Genomic DNA, 19,484 nt, shown 5'->3' on the forward strand with positions numbered 1-19,484 from the left:
AATAGCATAATATTGATCTCGTAGCTTCATGAACTTCTTCATACTCTTTGTTGAGGTTAAAATTATGTAGATTTTATGTGATCCAAGGATCCAAGCTGACTATTCATTGGATGCTATTCATTGGACTTAGTAGGTTATTGAGCATATGGAATACTAAGTGCAGGGCTTGATGAATACTTGGGGAATTAAAAAACAAGTGAAAAGCAGGTGAACAGACAGGCAAGGTGATAGGTGCTACAATAAAGGAGAGCACCAGTTCTGCTAGGCAGACAAGAGGGGCCACCGTGTGATCAGGTCGTGAGGGAAGGGCAGTGTCTCACTCCTGTTCAGTGTACAGGTGCAAGCAAGCAATATGCATTGAGTAAATGTAGGAAGTTGTAACCACCTGTGCCTGGGACAGTGCGGAAAGGGCTTAGCATTTGTCACCAGCCATAAAGGAAGACCATCCGCATCAAAGGGAGAAAGTGGCAGGCAAAGGGCATTTCAAACAGAGGGTGAGAACAAATGTGGGAAGCCATAGAAAAAGAGAAAATCATCTATGGCAAAAAAGAAGACTAGACATGGAGATATACTTTCTGGATTCTCCCCTGGGAGTGAAGAATCTGCTTTACCAACTTATGGGAGCAAGAAAGATGAACACCTCCAGCTGTCAGATTCTTAGCAGCACCTGCAGAGGCAGTAAGGTGAGACGGCACTGCTGCAGGAGCTGCCCATTCTCTACATCTGGTTAAGACAGGAACAGCAGCACAGGAAGGTGCAGTCATCTGAGTCCAATGAGGAACAGTTCCCGCAGCTCTTCTGCAGAGCTCCCACTATGGTTGACAGAAGCTGATATTGATCCAGCAGCTTTGTTGTTCACTGTCTTTCCTCATCCAGATGTTGGTCTCGCTCTACATTAGACTGCAAACTTGGTGAGGCCACAGAAAAAGGGTTTATGCAGAGTAATAGACTAGAGAGGTAATTGGGAATGAGACGGTATGTGCCATGCAATGCTGTGTCAACAGGCATGGACATATGCTGCAGGCAGAGAGAAACTTGAAGGTAGAGAGAAACGGAGGCCGTGCTGAGTTTAAAGTACTGCCTGGGCAGCTTCCCCTGCCTTCTGCGTGCATCACACTAAAAGGCAATGTGGACACCACTCACCCCTCCCAAGAGGAAAAACGAAGTTTTAAGCAGGAGGAGTCACAGGTTATGAAGAGTAGGGGCACTGTTGAGTAATTTAAGAGGAAAATTGATAGTTCCTCGTTGGTGACATGGAAGCAGAGTAAGGGATAAGTAGATGATGGGACTAAGGGTCTATGCTAAGTCTCAGACCTGGCAGAAAAAATTATGTTAATTAGGGTTTTAAATAGCAATTTAGAAGAGAAGTTCCTTCTCCTGAGGTCCTTTTTCAGATACTTTGATAGTGGAGAATTAAAAAAAAATGTAATTGGATGTTTCCCAGCATTAAAATGCACAATAAATCAGCAAAGTGGTCTATGACCATCATCAGTGAAATCCAGGTTTGTTCATTAGTCATAACTCAGTTTTTTCTCATCTCCTGTAATCAGTCACCACATCAGCCAGAGAATACTCTTACGCCAAACAGACATACTCTGGGAGAAATGAAGGCGTGAAGGTATGACTCTGCAAGAAAGTAGGTCATTTTCATACAGAGTGACAAGAGACTGTCAGGAACACCATTCATTCAACAAATAGGTCTTGAAATCTCCTATATGTAGAAGGTTCAGGATGCTAGGAAGGAAAGCCCTGCAGATTCCACATTAGGATGTCAGATAACTTATCACAGTTAAGCTACTGATTACCAGGTCTAGTATGTCCCTCCATGTCAGCTTAGCTCAAATATCCTGCTATTGAGGGTGTGCTTTTTGACACTGGGATCACTCCAATACATTCAAGATGACACAATAGAAAAAAGAGATAAGGAATTGAAAGTTTGTTCTGAATCCATTCTAATCATGTGACCTTAAGGAAGTTCCAGGTACAGCCAGTGAAAACAATACACCAATTTCTTAGGGTGCCCTTGAACATGTGCTAGGACCATACACTGTACACAACGGCTCATCTGTTACAGCTACACATACAAGCTTCCACGTTATATGAGTTCAACTATGCCAAGTGGGAATGAAGAGTAGATAAAAACAATAATACAAAGTTAGGATGAGGAATGACTATATGATTTGTGAGACCTAGAAAAGAGTGAAATTAAGAACCTTTTACACAAAACTTATCAAGAATTTCCTGAGGATGACAGAACATCAGTGATCTAAGCATAGGCTTTAGAAGATGAGACTTCACCAGAGCTATTTCTCCAGGAACTTTTGAGAGGGAGGCTCATCTGGTGCCAGAGGCTGGACCACAAAATGCACATTTATAACCTGATTCAGTTCACAGGGCAACCCTGAAGGGTGCATGTTTGCATCTTCATTTTTTAAGAGAAAGAAAAAGGTTGATGGTGAATCAAGACAACATAATGTTTTGCTCAACATTAGCAAGTAAGTGGCAAACTGGACTCCAAGTTTGTGTCTTTGGACCCAAGACTCATACTTGTATACTGATTTCTTAATGACAGTACTTACCTACCAGCTCTTTTTCTGAAAATTCTGCCCTAAACCTCTGAAATGAAGTGCTTATTAAACATAAAACCTGCTTTTCTACATCTTACTGGAGGAGATTGGCTCACTAACTCAGTTGGGCATGTAAGGCTGACAGCGAAGCACCCAGCAAGACTTGAAGTCAAACCTTTTGGATCCTGGATCACCACATGGTGAGAACTCAAGGCTGATGTCACTGATCTTCAGCTTTCCAAATGAGAGTCCATGTGGAGGAAATGTTATAAGGGGAGAGAAACAGGACATTTTAGAGTGACTGACAGACATAATTAGTATTACTGACAATGGAAAGTTCATTGCTGAAATACAAATGAGTCAACAATGAGCTGGATGTTGAAACCACATGCTGCCTTGTTGCTCAAATACTTAACTAATGTAAAAAAAGAAGAGGCCTTATCAATGCATAAAAATGCTGGGTTGAGAACATCACGTAAAAAGTCAGGAAAGGGGCCAGCATTGTGGCCTAATGGAATGTCACTGCCTGCAATGCCAGCTTCCATATATTCAAATAGTGGCTGCTCAACTTCCAATCCAGTTCCTTGCTAATGTGCCTGGAAAAGCAGTGGATGATTATTCAAGTACTTGGTCCCCTGAATGCACATGAGAAACCTGGAAGAAGCCCCAGACTCCTGGCTTTGGCACGGCTTAGTCATTTGGGGAACGAACCAGCTGATAAAAGGTTGGTATCTCTCTCCTTCCCTCTTTCCCATTGTCTCTTTAACTCTACCTTTCGGATAATTAAAGCGCATTTTCAGAAGAGGCAAGAAAAAGAGCAGCCCATATGTAATAATCCCAGAATGCATGTGGGCGCACTCATACTTACTCCTATCCACAACCCTAGGCCTGTCACCTTCCTTAAAGAGTTTTTATTGTCTTTTCTTAGCAGAGAGGCCTTTGATAATCCAACCTCAGCTTCCCTCCCTTTGACCACCCACATTAACCCCTTACTCCCTTATTCTAGAATCATCTCTGCCTAGACATCAAACCCAACCTTGTCTTCAAATCAGAAATGTAGATCTTATTGCATAATTGGTGCAAAATTCAATATGTTCCTAATTTTCACTGGGAGTGTCCTCATTCACTCTCTCTGGCATCGCTGTGCTCTGCACCTTGAGTTGATCACTGCCTTCTGCCTAGAACGTCAAGCCCTGTTCCACATCTATTATCAGGCTCCGTGTGATGCATCTCATGGCATAGCCCTCACCGCCCAAGTAAGCTGACAGGTGATCTGGTACAGCTTTCAGTGGAGGCAGGGGTGTATCTTCCCTGCCACCTGGAAGTCACATTGTTCTGTTGCTCATTTTCATATTTCTTCTGTGTTTGAACTGGGTAAGTCCTTGATAAATATTGACTAGTGGTATTTGAATCCATCAAGGTTACTAACAACATTTGCAATTTTTGTAAGAGTCTGCAAAGCATTTGGTGCCTCGTGCAAATGGAGGCATGTTGAGTGCGTGACAATACAAAGATCTTATCAGTTTGGAGGAGGAATGTGAGAAAAAATATGAACTAACACAGATGCTGCTGTGTTGAATTATTTAAAAATTAGAGATTACGTAGGAGATATGATAGAGCACCAAACACAAAAAGGCCAACACAATGGGTCTACCGCCTCTTGAAAAGGCATCATGCTACCCATTTTGGCAAAGGAGAGTAATTAGCCTTGATGCTAGAAAATTAATGCTAATAATAATAATGTTACTGCCTTTTAGCGATTTAATCCATGCTAAGCTCTTTTGAATATCATCTCATTAAATCCTGCCAATAATCCCACAAAGAAAGCAGTGTTACTACTTCCATTTCATTTCCAGATCTGGAGATTAAATTTCAGAGAGGTACCATTATTTGCCTGAGGTTGCAGGGCTAGAAGGTAAAAGAACTGGATTGAAACCCAACCTGTTGCTCACACAACCCATGTTCCAAACTTGTCTTTTTGGGAAAATAAGAATCTCAGGTGATGCTTTTACAAGGGGCCATCTATTAAATAGACTCCAATGTCCTCATTTTACAAAAAATTAATTCAAGACCCAGTGAGATGAAGAAGTAGAGGATTTCAGAATATACTCACACATTCTTCACCCACTGCTGGCAAACTGCTTTTTCAAAACAATTTTAATGAGATATAATTCATGTGCTGTATAAATCACCATGATAAAATTACAAATCAATATTCAGACTGTATTGACAGAGATGTATATCACTGCAAACTAATTTTAGAACATCCCCAAAATAAACTCATGCCCGTGAACACAAGTTCATACCCCAACCATAATCCCAGCTCTGAGCACCATAGATCTGTCCCTATGAATTTGCCTGTTTCAGATAGCTCATGAATATAAACTTACAATATGTATTCTTTATGACTAGCTTATTCATTTAGCATAACATAAGGTTTTGAATCATTGCAAGTCACTTCAACATAAGACTACAAATTAGTGGTAGTAAGAAGAAACTGATTGTGTTGGTGCATATTTCCTAAATTCTCTTGATTATCCCTCTGCCTGTAAGCTATGCCAAAACATAAAATTTGAGTTAGAACAGCATGCTTGATATTTGTACTGGGTTGAATTGTGTCTCTACTAAAACTCATATGTTGGAATTCTAGAGTCCAATATTTCTAATGTGACTTCATTTGGAGTCTTATAAAAATAACCAAGCTAAACATGAAATTACTAGAGTGGAATCCGATCCAATAGAATTAGTATCTTTCTAATAATAAACAAAAAAAAAAATGGAGACAGACATAGGGCAAATGCTATGTGAACAGTGAAGATTACAGCTATGATGTCACAAGTCAAGGAACAATCAAAAGTTCATAAAGAGTCGGAAACAGAAGAAACAACCCATCTACCATATTGACTGGAATTCTAGCCTCCAGAATTATGAGTCAGTACAATCCTACTATTTGAGGTCCAACTCTGTGGTTAGTACTTTGTTACGGCAGCCCTAGCAAACTAATTCCATATTTAAACACAACTTCCACCCAAGAGCCCTTGTTGTCTTCCCCAGACAAGTTCAATGTCACCTTTCATCTCTTCTACTGGAATTTGGAAATCAACAGTAATCTGAAGTCAAATCCATAGGGTAAGCATTGTAGCATAATGATTTAAGCCAGCACCTATAACCCTGTCATGCCATAACAGTGTACCAGTTCCAATCCTAATGAGCCTGGGAAACTAATGGAAGATGATTCAAGAACCTGGACCATTGCCATCCACATGGGAGACTTGGATGGAGTTCAGGGCTAATGGGTTTGGCCAGGACTAACATCAAACATTGCAGTTACTTGAGGAGTGGACCAGGGACTGAAAGAGTTTTCTCTCTCTCTCTTTCTCTCTCTCTCCCCCACCCTCTCTGCCTCCCTCCCTCCTTCTTCTTCCTTTCTATCACCCTACTTTTGAAATAAAGAAATACATTCTTTGTTAAAATTCCATGTAATATTTATCCAACCCGGCCTCATTTCAGATAATGGCCTCAGTGTCAAACAAGAAGGGGAGCCAGAATTCTATAACCACCACTGACTGTTCCGACTCTGTGTCCTTCCACTCCTGAAGCACACACATAAACATATGCAGACACACACAGAATTCTATACCAACAGATATTCACAAGAGGATTCTATCAAGCCTTGGAAGACAAGTAATTCCACACTGTTTAAAATGTTCCAGATCATTAACACTTCAACTTGCACATTCCTTCAAAAAGTCAGCAAAATATTACCCAAATCTGGAAATGCGCACAAAGAAAATCATAGAATGTTGATGAAGAATATCCATATAAATGTCAATTAAGACTACACAATCCATGGCTGTTTAAAAGAATAATATATCATGACCAAATTAAAATTAATTCAGGAAGTTATATGTCCTTGTACTCTATTGAAACAGAATATTATCATTCAAAGAAATTACAAAGGACTAATATTACTTGCCCAGAGAAACATTTACATTACATGCTATCCCACAGCCTAATCTATTCTTAATATTTATAAACAATTTTCATGGTTTTCTGGTAATCTTTAGAAGGGCTTTGGCTCTGGACACCATGTTTCCCCCCCTTTTCAATACAATAATGGGTTTTACCAAGCCTAAACCCATGAAATGTCTGTCTACACACAGCCTGTTGCTGATTTAGATGCAGAATCAATCTTCACTGCCAACATCCAATGGAGGTGATTAGGTAGATAGTAGTCAAAAGTAACCTTTTCCACACAAGATTCTAAATTTTAAAGCCCCAAGTCCATTAACCAAGGAAAGAAACGGCTCCAAGAAAGACTCCTTTCATCATGAAGTTCAACACAACTCAATTTCTAACTACAATGATCATTTGTTGTGCAAAAAATAAACAACACAATCTATTAATATCTCTTGTAGTCTTGTGGGTGACTGGGCTCAGCTGGTGGATTCTTCCACTGGGCTTCTCACAGGCTTGCATTCAGTTAGCTGTCAAGCTGTCAAGGCCTTAACAGTGCTACAGTTCATGTGAGCTGTCGGATAGGAACTCAACAGAGGGGTTGACTAGAGTGCCCACTGAAACTTGGGGTAGACAGTGATATCAGAGGTAAGCCCAAAGACCTTAATAGGGACAGCAGACACCAGCTGGCTGTAACTGGTCAACTCATGTCCAGAATACCCTGCACACATTGTTGGAAGCCCTTACGAAGAGACTCTACAGCATTCACACTTTTCATTTTCACTTCTGTGCAAAACATATCTGGTTCTATCTTCAGACATCTTGAAAGACTCCACAGGGCTTGGATGGCTTGAGCAAGCCTGCATCCCCATTGAGAAGATAAGGCTACTTTCTAAATCTTTTCTGTAAGATGGAGAAAGCAGTATTCATCTCACACTGCATTGAAAGCATTAAAAAAAGAGCAGAACCAGAGCTGGAATCTCTGCTCTTTCTTACCTAGCAGGTGTTTGCCAGGACATGTGGTGCATGTAGACGGTAGGACCTGAGGAACCAGGTGCACTCGTCTTCCCATGGGAGTCCTGATAGTTCTCCAAGGATCCCTCTCTATAACTACCTTCCCAAGAGAAGTCCTACTTAGTGGTGCAGACCTGTTGGGAAGGAGATGGCCTATGTGGAGATGCAATTTTATTACTGGAAATGACAATGGCACTAACATAGGTTGGAGGACACAGGGCACAGAAGCATTGAGCTCTGAGTTAAGCAGGCCTGCATGCAGATTCTCTCTCTTCTGCTTGTTAACCATTCCATCTTGCACAAGCCACCCCCTTCTCTGAGTTTCAATTTTCTCAACCTTTAAGTTAGAACTATAGTACCTGCTTAAAAGGCACAGAATAGATGTCCCTTAAAGGAGATTATTACAAACATGTAATTAATATTTTGATAATGATACAAACCCCTGGTCATGTAAAAATTTAAGTTTAATGTTGCACTATATATATGGTATATATAGACTATATATAGAGAAAGAGACTATATAGTCTATATGGTATATATATAGACTATATATATTCTCACAAATGCAGCTTCTCTCTGCTGCCTTGTACATTCAGCTTTTCTTGAATTAAATACAGCACTTCCCAGAAGTTCTTTTCATTTTAAGAGTTATTTATTTATTTATTTGAAAAACTGAGAATTAGAGAGAAAGTGTGCATCCAGTTGGTGCCAAGAATCCAAGCACTGAAGCTATCCATGTGCTGCCTTCCAGGTATCGTTAGAAGGAATCTTCACAGGAAACAATTCCAGATGTGATACTATCATCACAGGCTGTGTATTAAACCACTGTACCTCTACCTGGAGTTTTTAAGGAACAAAGTTTGGAGGGACTCAAATGTTTCAGGTTAGGACCTCCCTACTAGAGAAATTCATGGCTACTTGGAGCTCCCACATGTTTTCTCTGCCTTTTTCTTAACAAGGCGTGTAAGCTACACATTTGCTTGAAGAAGACATTTAAATAAGACACCATGTCAAGAGAAATGTTAATTCACTCACAAATTCTTACATGTTTTAAGTTCCCACATAAGAGCACCACTAGAATTTCAAACTGTATCATATGTTTTAATAAAAGATGATGTTAGGGCCTCTCTTAAATGAGGGCACCAAGGATTGTCTGAGCTACAGGTGATAATTATAGAACATGTGACTGAGATACAGGTGGACACTGCAAAAGGACGTCATAGCATGTTGTTTAGGGTGGGCATGAGAATCCACAGAAACTGGTAACCTAAAATGATGGTCCCTGTTCTCCCCACAAACCACACCCAGTTTGGGGGATGTAACTAGCGCCCTCTTACTCTAAGTCAGCTGGAGCATACACACATGGTGATGACAGAGGCACCATAGAACAATACCCAGGCAGAGTTCATGGCTGTTGTAAGGCAATACTTAAGTTAGATCCACTAACAACTCCTTGACCAAAGCAGATCACATGGTGAAGTCCACTCTCAAAGAGTGGAAAAGCTTCCTGGGTCAGACAGCGGGCCCAGTCACCGACAGACTCCTGTGCCATGGCTGAAGGAAAGGAGGACAAATCCTGAACAGATTCTGAGAGCAACACTTCCTATCTTGCTTCCCAGTCAGCTTTCAACATTCTGCACAACTGAAATTAAAGAATGGACACGGTGGGCACAGCCTTTCCAATAAAAATAAATAAATATTAAAAAAAATAAATGAATGGCCATTGTGGAAGATGCCTGTGACTTGGCTAAAAGTCCCAGTTCTGCAATCCACTCATTGGTACTAGAAGAGGTCACACATCCTGCTTATGTTTCATTTGTCCTTTGAGGTGGGTGGGAAGTTGCAATTCCTTTAACTAATTGTTTTCATTTTTTAAAAGCTCTCCAGGCACACAAGGCATTCAACAAACACTCCAGTAGCTCTCCATAGTCTACCAGTAAATCATATAAATCCTTTTTTGAAATATTTATTTATTTGAAAAGCAGAATTAGAGAGTAAGAGTGAGGAGGACAATCTTCCATGTATTGAGTGACTCCCCACATGGCCTCAATGCCCTGAGCTGGACCTTTCCAAGCCCAGAAGCCAGGAGCATTTTCTGGGTCTCTCATGTGCTGATGAACTTGGGCCATTTTCTGCTGCTTTCCAAGGCACATTAGCAGAGACCTTGATCAGAAGCAAAACAGTTGGGTCCATAGGGATGCCAATGTTACAGGTGGCGCCTTTACCCACTATGCCACAGTACCGACCCCTATATAAGCTCATTAGCTGGACAAGTAGCACTTTCTCCTCATAAGATATCCCTTTCCTGCTTTATTTTGGAGCTGTTTGTGCAGAAATTTCATCCTGACTACTCAGTTGTGAACTTCTCTTAGGAGGGTTGGGAGTTGGCCTGTATATCAGAGCCTGGCTTGGAACAGGCACTTGATACGTGGTTATGACTTTATGTTGGCATAAAGTATTAAAGAGTTCCAAGAGAAGGGAGATGCAATCACTTCTGCAGGGGCAAAAGCGCCAGTCAGAGTCAGAAGTTCCAGGCATTGCAACTAGGGACCACCTCTGCTTTTCACCACTTGGTAACTTGGAATCATCATGCTGTCTCCCTGGGTGTGAACATGCCTCAACTTCCCTGGCTACTATAAAAAAATGAAATTCCAAATAGAAAAGGAAAAGTCTCAGTGCATCTTAGGACAGAATATCACCACAAATATTATTCAAACCAGAACCTCTCATGGCCTGAGGCTGTCACTACAAGACCAATGACAATGCAGAGTTTTACAGAATTATCTCCCGACTAAATTCACTTAAGTAAAGATTCATCTTCAATCCTAAAAGTTACAATTTTACTTCAACAAGCTGTAGGTATTCAAACCAGAAGTAGTATCACTGAGTAGAAGTTCTTAGATAAGTAGTTGTGCTTTGTTAAATAAAATGTCAGAGGCAGTAAGGCCACTACACAGACTACACAACCAAGGTTTCTAGGAAAGCCTTTTGATATGTGTTAGTATAAGCAAGTTATGACCCAAACACTATATTAAGCATCTCAGCAGAAAAATATGTCTGTATGAGATATAGGTATGCACAGAGCCAGATTTAGTTAACTCGTACAGCTTGGGAATGATTTCTTTGATGGCTCCAGGCCATCAAGATACGAATCTCTCAAGCAATAGTGTTGAAGGGAAGGGAGCTGTCAATAAGGCCAAAACCAGCCAAGAATTTGCCATGTGAAAATGTATCAGCAACCAAAACACTTCGGCACTAGAGTAGAAATGAAAGTTTCTACAACACAATCGAGGTCACAAAGCAGTCCAAACCTGCCCCTTTGCTGGAGACTCGAAGCTCATGTGGCCCAACAAGGCAGACTCTCTGTCTCACTAAGCAAGCCTTGATTGCTTTGCGAGTGTTGAGAGAGAAGGAGGAGGGCCACGGGTACAGTGGAGAGCACCACCTTCTACCCTAGGCTCTCTCCCATTCAGGTTTTGCAGGTATCTTTCTGGAAACAGTTCCATCTCCTTAGGCAGTCTCCTCCTAACTGTTCCTGAAGCCCATGCCAGCAAAAAGAAGAACTGTCCCAAACAGTGCAGCCAGTATTCTTAATGATGACCAAGTTAAACTGTGACTATAACACTGTAAGGGAAAAAGGTGGGTAGGAAGTGATCTCCACCCGGAATGTTCTTTCAACCTAGACAGAAAGCGACGTGGTCATTAAACAGAAATAAATAGAATCTAGTGGAACAAGTGCTGCAGTGGAGACCCTCACAAGCTGCCAGGGGAGGATGGAAGAGGGGACACCCTCTACCGCGAGGAGAGATGCTGGAGAGGTTTCTCCAAACAACAAAAACTGGACCGACTCTCGAGTGATGATTGTGATATGGCAAAAGAAAAAAAAAAAAAAAAAGGAACACTCAAAGCCCTACACAGAAACTGAGAAGGTTCTTACGGAATCTGAGAGCCTGTGTAGGCTTTCCTTAGAGGACTTCATGGTGAGAGATGATAGAGAGTGGTCTAGGACAAGATCCTAGAAGACCTGTCCACCATAATGAAAGCCCTGGGTTTATTTGATGGCAAAGGGAAATGTACTAGTTTGTCAGTACAAAGTACCACAGATTGGCTAGCTAAGATAACAGAAACTTGTCTCACTGTTCTATAATCTGCAAGTCCAAAAGCAACACACAAAGAATGCTGCTTCCTTTTGAAGACTCAAGATGCTCTGTTGCCTCTCTCCTAGCTTCCACTGCTTTGTTGGAGACCGTCCCATCTCTGCTTGCTTCTTCTCCATCATCCCAATGTGTGTGTCTGGGTGCACATACTCATTCTGTGAAAAGATGCTACTCATTTGAATAGTGTTCATCCTAATGATCCCATTCTAAGCTGATTATCTCCATGAAGACCCTAGCTTCAGGGAAGGTTGCTTTCTGAGGCACTCAGTGATAGTATTTCATCTGCCTTTATAGAGGGTCACAATTCAACCCATAACAAGAAAGTTTCTCAAGAGTTACAAGTTGAAGAAGGAACTTGCAAGATATGCATGCAAGACTGATCATGTTGGATACATTAGGGAAGATAGATTGGAAAAGGAAGTATGTGGAGGCAGGAAGACTAAATGTAGTGTCTGGGCAAGATGGCATAAGAGCCAAATTTGTGACAACACTAGTGAAAAACAAAGGAGGGCAACAAATCAAGGGATAATTAACAAATTTGGGCAGCAATTTTATGTTGTAAATGAGAGGGAGTGAGAAATAGAAAAGATTTGTGAATTTTTAGCTGGAGTAAGTTGAAGAAATGGTGGCACTCACTATCTACTGAAAATGGAATAAATTAGTATACAAGCAGATTTTAAAGGAAGGAGACTAATTTTAGTCTGGGCATCTTGAGTCAAAATTTTCTACATGTATCCAAGAGAGATATTGAGTTGGCAGTTACAAGTATGAAAAAGAATGGAACTTTCTTGCCACAACTACTAAGTGGGTGGCAGTTGGCTTGGGCCTTGAAATACAACTATGAATTACAGCAGACGTTCTCGGATACATAACAACCCCCTCCTACCCCATTGCTTCCGTCCTCCTCTATGGCAAATGCCTGATTTTGCTCAAGTGTTTATTTTTGCATGTGCTTAGGGAAGATGGTTCCATCCTAAGTTCCAAGTTTCAGTATTCACTGGCCCAAGACAACAGAGGTGAATTCACTGGCCTAGATTTGGTTTAGACATAGCCTTGTGATATAATCTTAACCAGTGAGCCCCAAGATAAGGATTGCATTGGAGGCTTCAAGAAAAAGCATTCTTCCTTAATTCATAGGGATAAGTAAGAAAGAAAAAAAAAAAACTTGGTTAAGAATAAGAGGAATGACTGGTATAGAGCATCCATCTTGATGCTGTGAATAATCACCTTCAGATAGCAAAGAAACAGCAAAGGAATGAACAGGTCCCTACTGACAACGTGTGCTATTGGATTAACTCAGCTGTAACTACTCACTTTCGACCCTCTAGATCAGAAAAAAAATGTGATCCAAGTATAAATGTTACTTTCACTTGGATACCATAATATTTTATACCTAAGGGATTCAAATTAACATGCAATCTTAAAACAGTCTTTTTTAAAGTGACTATAACAAATACATGTGACATGAACAAAGTGAGAATGTAAATATAACAGGTGGTGTGTTATAGCAGAGGTAAAGAGGATGATTTGAGCATGTTGAAGAGACAGAAATGAAACTAGTAAAGAACCGAAAGGTTTTATTCTATAGTAACAAATAATAATAAGCGCTATTGCAGGTACCCCTCTCCCCACAGATACAGGACGGAAGGGAAGGGAAGGGAAGGGAAGGGAAGGGAAGGGAAGGGAAGGGAAGGGGGAAGGGGGAAGGAGGAAGGAAGGAAGGAAAGAAGGAAGGAAGGAAGGAAGGAAGGAAGGAAGGAAGGAAGGAAGGAAGGAAGGAAGGAAGGAAGGAAGGAAGAAAGAAAGAAAGAAAGAGAAAGAAAGAAAGGAAGGAAGGAAGAAAGAAAAAGAAAGAAAGAGAAAGAAAGAAAGAAAGAAAGAAAGAGAGAAAGAGAGAAAGAAAGAAAGAAAGAAAGAAAGAAAAAAAGAAAGAAAGAAAGAAAGAGAGAGAGAAAGAAAGAAAGAAAGAAAGAAAAACATTTATGTTAGCCATTTTTTCCCACCTTAATCAGGGGCCCACATAGGCACACATCCCTCCCAATTATGTAAACTAAACCACACAAAATATAAAGTTAAAATTTTAAAAAGCACTAAATGCTCTTACTAATATGTTTACACACATTACCTGATATATTCCCCGTGATCCTTATCCCTGGTATGTAGATAGAGTCTGGATCCCACAGGATCAGGGTTACAGGGCAGTCAGAATGGCAAAGCAGAAGTCAGAGTTCATCACTCTTGAATCTCAGGACACTTAGTTCCCTTGTCCTTCCCAAAGTAAACTGCAAACTTGGTATGAAGAAACTGGTCTCTCAGACTTCTATATTATCTTCAGCACTGAAACCCTTTTCTTCATTTACTAAGAAGGACAAAGAAAATGGAAAGTCAGAAAGTAATGAGATAGAGAGTGCAGGAGGAAGGGAGCATGGAAGGAGGCAGGGAAAGAGAATGTTGAGGAAGGAAGTGCAGATATGAGATAACAGGGGGGAAAGGGATAAATAAGGCAGACATTGAATAGCTTACTGACTTGATAGAATCTTGAGGGAATATTGCATTGGGCTCTCCTATTTCAGAAAGATTGAATGGTATTGATTTTTTTAAGATTTATTTATTTTTATTGGAAAGGCAATTTTACAGAAAAAAGAGAGAGACAGAAAGAAAAAACTTTCATCTACTGGTTTAGTCTCCAAATGAGCACACAACAGTCAGAGCCAAACTGACCCCAAACTAGGAACTAGGTCTCCCACACGGATGCCATGTCGCAAGGCATTGGGCCATCTTCTGCTGCTTTCCTAGGACATAAGCAGGAAGCTGGATGCCCATTTGGAATGTCAGAGCCTGGAGGTGGAGGATTAACTGGTTTAGCCAAAGTGTCAGCAACTATTGGGCTTATTTTAAAGCCTCACATGTGGAAAAGCCAACATAGGTCCACTGTTTTCTCTTTAACCATTCTCTTACAACTTCTCCTTCTTGATGTGTTATTTCCAATTGCAAGCACCCAAGAATTCTCTTGCTTCCTCGTGTTTTTTTCACTTTCCTCATGTTTTTCCCCATTTCACAGACTGTCTCCCTCACCCTCCTCCCTTTTCCACTCCTCCCTGTGTTACCATTGCTCCTGAACTGCTGTTCTTCCCGTGTACTATACATTGACAACAAGAACACAGAAAGAGGAGTTTAAAACCCTCAAGGTGAGTGATTTGTGCATTGTGTTGAAATACTAACCATACAAAATGCTTGGAAAACTTGAGACAATTAATCCATCTTTAGTAATAAGTGGTGGTGGTGGGGAATGTCTGCAGCTACAAAGTTGCATTAGAAAATACAGGCATCTTATGCCATGCCTCTTACCCAGTGCAAACATTACTAATCTCATCAGGGTACTTAATATAACGCAAGAATTAGCCTTAATAGCTTTGCTTTCACATTTCTTTACATACTCACTAACTGTAATCAAATACAAAAAGTTGATTGTTGGTGAATCATATTTGCCATTCTGGACACAAAGTCTAGATTGGCTAAAGGTATAAAAGTAAGCAACTTTGCTGTAAGTAGTAAACTGATTATCTATGTAACATACTTATCCATTCAATTAACTGTTACACAAATTATTGTTCAGCATAACTTGGCAGAACATTCTCATGAATAAGACATAATTCTTCTAAGAATATTTGAGCTGGTTATCAGAGCTGGCATGGTAGCACTGCATGCAAATTCTCCACCTATGCCACGGGCATCTGTAAGAGTGTTGATTCTAGTCCCACCTGCTCCACTTCCAACACAGTTCCCTCCCAGTCGCCTGAGAAGGCTACAGAAGATGGCCCATGTAGGAGACCTGGAAGAAGATCCTGGTTCCTACCTGCTCCTAGCTACATACCGGCCCAGCTTTGGCCATTGGGGGTCATTTGTGGAGTGAACCAGTGGATGAAAGATCAGTCTCTCTCTAACTCTGACTTACAGAATAGTTAGTTTGTTTTTAGAAAGGCAAATTTTACAGCGAGGGAAGGAGAGACAAACAGAAGTCTTCCATCTGCTGGTACACTCCCCAAATGGCCGCCAACTACCAGAGCTGAGCTGATCAGATTTGGGCCATCCTTCACTACTTTCCCAACTATAAGCTGAAGTAGAGCAGTCAGGACACAAACCAGTATCCATGTGGAATGTCAGCACTTGTAGACAGAAATTAGCATGCTATATTACCATGTTGCCCCTAAAATAAACATCTTAAGAAAAGCATATTTGACCTAGTTATTGAGCTGGTAAGTTCACAAGTCATCACAACCATAGGCTGTGTATGCTCTGCTAGCTAGGTAGGATCTGGAAGCACAGAGTAGGTGCCCAAAGCCCAGTCCAAGTGGAGTCAGGTGCTAGGGTAACCTCCGGGTTGGGCAACATGTTGATCCCGTCTCAGTCCCACACTGGCCTGGGGTATAGATTTGGACTAAGTGTTTTATCCACTGCTGAACACGGCCATCGCTGAGCTACTGTCACCTTAATTTTCCATTCTGCCAATTTTATGCACATTTCATTCTCCCGAGTTCTCTAAGCTCCTGTCATAGTAGTTCTTTTTTAACCATTTGTGTATTCATCTGTTCATGCTAAAATATGTATTGAAATTTTGTTAAATACCAGATCCTGGGCTAGACCCTGGAGCTTCCTGGTGGAACCAGACAATGTCTCTACTCTCATGGTGCTTACATTTTAGTAAGAGAAATAAATGACACCCAAATAAGCATGGAAAATCCATGGAGTGATGAGCTCTGGAGTGTACATAAAACAGAATTTTGTTCTATAAAGTAACTGAAAGTTACTCTGAGTCGAAAGAGCTGTGAAATTCCCGTGAATGACATGACATCTCAGGAAACACCTGGATGAGGAGAAGGAGCCAGGCATGCATAAGTCCTGAGAAAATTGTTCCAATAAATGGAAACAAGCACCAGACCCTGAGTCCTTCCAGTGGCTTCTGTGTGCAGCATTAAGGTCACACTGTTGTCATCTACACCAAGGACAGACTTCAGGCTACCCAGGAACTTGAACAACAGCATTGAGGTCAAACGGCTTCTTTTTAATAAATCCTCTATCACATGACTACCTTAGCACTATTATTATGCCTGATACAAATACTCCTTGACTTGTGATGGCATTGTGTCTCAATAAATCCATGATAAGTTGAAAACATGTGAAATCAAAAGCACGATGACTCTATCTAACCCATCAAACATCAGGGCTTAGCCTCATTTACCTTAAACATACTCAGAAAACTTAACACTAGCCTATGCTTAAGAAAAATCATACAACACAAAGCCTATTTTTTATGTGATAACCCTGTGACAGTGCGGCATGAGGATCTGCTGTTCCTCTGTTGTCCAGCAGTGCAAAAGAGGATTGTCCTAAATATCACTAACCAGGACAAGATCAAAGTCAAGAATTCATGACATGGTTTTTGCTGAGTGTATCTTAAGTTCACGCCATCAGCTTGTCCAAAAATCTTAAGTCAGAACATTGTAAGTCAAGGAATGTGTGTCGAATAATACCAATCATGGATGCCTCAGCCACAGGACCCTCACCTTTGATCATCCTCACTATGGTTTTGCTCAAAGTTTCAGTTGCTAGGGTAACTTCTCATTTGTTTTGGGGCATTTTATTTTTCCCTATGATGTTGGTGTAGGAAAAGATATTCCTAGGAACACCATTCCACCCAAATGGCAAGCGCTCAGCTTTCTGATTGTTTCATTCACAGACTCTCTGGGACACCAAATATTAGTCATGTTTAGAGTCTCGCTTCGAGGATGAATCACTAATCACCTCTGGCTGTCCTGTGAAAACAGGCATATGAGAAGCTGTCAGCATTCTAAACTCTTCCTCTATGATTTTCCCACTATGTAAGGTTTCCACTCACCTCCCAGTCCATAATGCCTTGCTTCAAGTCATGGATAGTGTAGCACATTTTGGGCATGTGTTTCCAAGCATGTGCTGTCTGGTTATTTCCCATGATACAAACATATATGCTCTATACAAAAATAGTGAACATATGAGCTAGGGCATCTGTTTTCCTATGTGTTAACAACAATATTCATTTTCCCCTGCACATGCCAGGGACTCTAAGATATACCAATACATTAATATAAAAAAATTACTGTGAAGTGCATTGATACATTGTGGGTGTTCATTCAGTGTCAGACAGGTCAACAGTCCAAATACGCTAGGTTATGCTTCTGTAACTAACACCCTCAAAATCTCAGTAATTCAGCACAACAAAGAGGTACTTCCCCATCCAAGATCGTGGTAAAGGTTCATCTTCATTCAGCAAATGCCTTCAGTTACAGAGGCAGAGTGGAAAGCAAAATGGAGTTGAGAAATTTGGACAATAGCTGATTACAAAGCAGTTTGATAACACATGTACTTACTGTGTATCACAAAAACATAACCCAGTGTATCTTTGCAAAATGCCAGTTTCTACAATTTTCTGAAATAATAATTGGTTCTCCACAGGGCGGGAGAGAACAAAGTTGTGTTCCTCACTTTCCCTTCTACAATTGGCTGTTCTACAGAGAGAAGCTGGATGAAATGACTGTAGTAGCACAATGCTGGCCCACTTAAAACTTCTATTATGAAACCCGGTTGCATAAGCTTATAAGAGCAAATAAGTTATATTCTCAGGAACAAATTTAGTGAATCAGCTCATTTTAGCCTTACATCTTCATCTGTCTCTGAAGTGGCTTATTTAAATTTTAATAGAAAATGTTCAATGTGGGGCTCAAATAGAGGGATTGAAAATAACACTGTTTATCCCCAAGATAAAATTGTGTTGGGTTCAAAAAAGAGAAAAATACAAGGCTAATTTCTAGAAAACAAACCTCCCATGCTCCATTTCGTAGAAACTGGACAAAGCAATAGGAAGTCTATTGTACTGAACAAAAGCAACGATGGCACATTGAGAGACTCACTGTCCCTTTTTGTTGGGCCTTAAAAAAAATCACTTAGAAAAGAAAAGTATTTTGGGGAAATAGTGAGAAAAGCTTGCAAAACAAAGGTTTTTTTTCCACTGTTGGGGTGCAATCAAGGGGCAACTTTCAGGGCAGAAAAGAACAGAAGACAGCATGGGATAACAGGGAGGTTTTTCATGGACTTAGAAATAATAATACTTTTTAAAAAATGATCGGGGCTCAGTCACTGACTCTGCCACTTACTAGCTGGGTGATCGTGAATCAGTTCATTAACAGTGCCAGAGCATAGATAATTATCTCTAACAAAGAGTAATAACAACCCCAGCCTGATGTGGTCAGGAAGAGGAATTGAAATGATATAATCAAACCTTTGACTAGCTCATGTTCCTCCAGGTACCCAAGCTCCCAGACCTTCACCTTCTCCAGAACAGGAGTTGACCAAAGAGAGCCCACAGGCAAAATCTAGTGCACTTGCTGTGTTTAAAGAGGATTTCACTGGAACACAACCAGGCCTGGGTGTTCACCACTACTTCTGCACTACTTTAGCAGAGTTAAATGGTGGCAAGAAACCATAAGGTCTACAAAGTTGAGAGTGTTTATTCTGTGGACTTTTCTGACAGATTTAATCCACCCTTGTTCCAGAACATCATGAAATTGGAACATATCTGACAAGACAAACTCCATTACTCCTCACGTGGATTCAGTCGACAGATCTTCTGGATTCTTCCTTCGATGATCTGTTAAGTCTGCTTTTCTCTCTAACTCCAAAGCGACCACCCTGGTCCCAGCTGCCATCATCAACATGTTAACCATCTAAGTAGTTTATGATAGCCCCTGTGACTCTC

This window comes from Ochotona curzoniae, unplaced genomic scaffold (assembly GCF_017591425.1).
Source record: "Ochotona curzoniae isolate NIBS_2020 unplaced genomic scaffold, NIBS_Ocur_1.0 scaffold_4505, whole genome shotgun sequence".
Lineage (NCBI taxonomy): Eukaryota > Metazoa > Chordata > Mammalia > Lagomorpha > Ochotonidae > Ochotona > Ochotona curzoniae.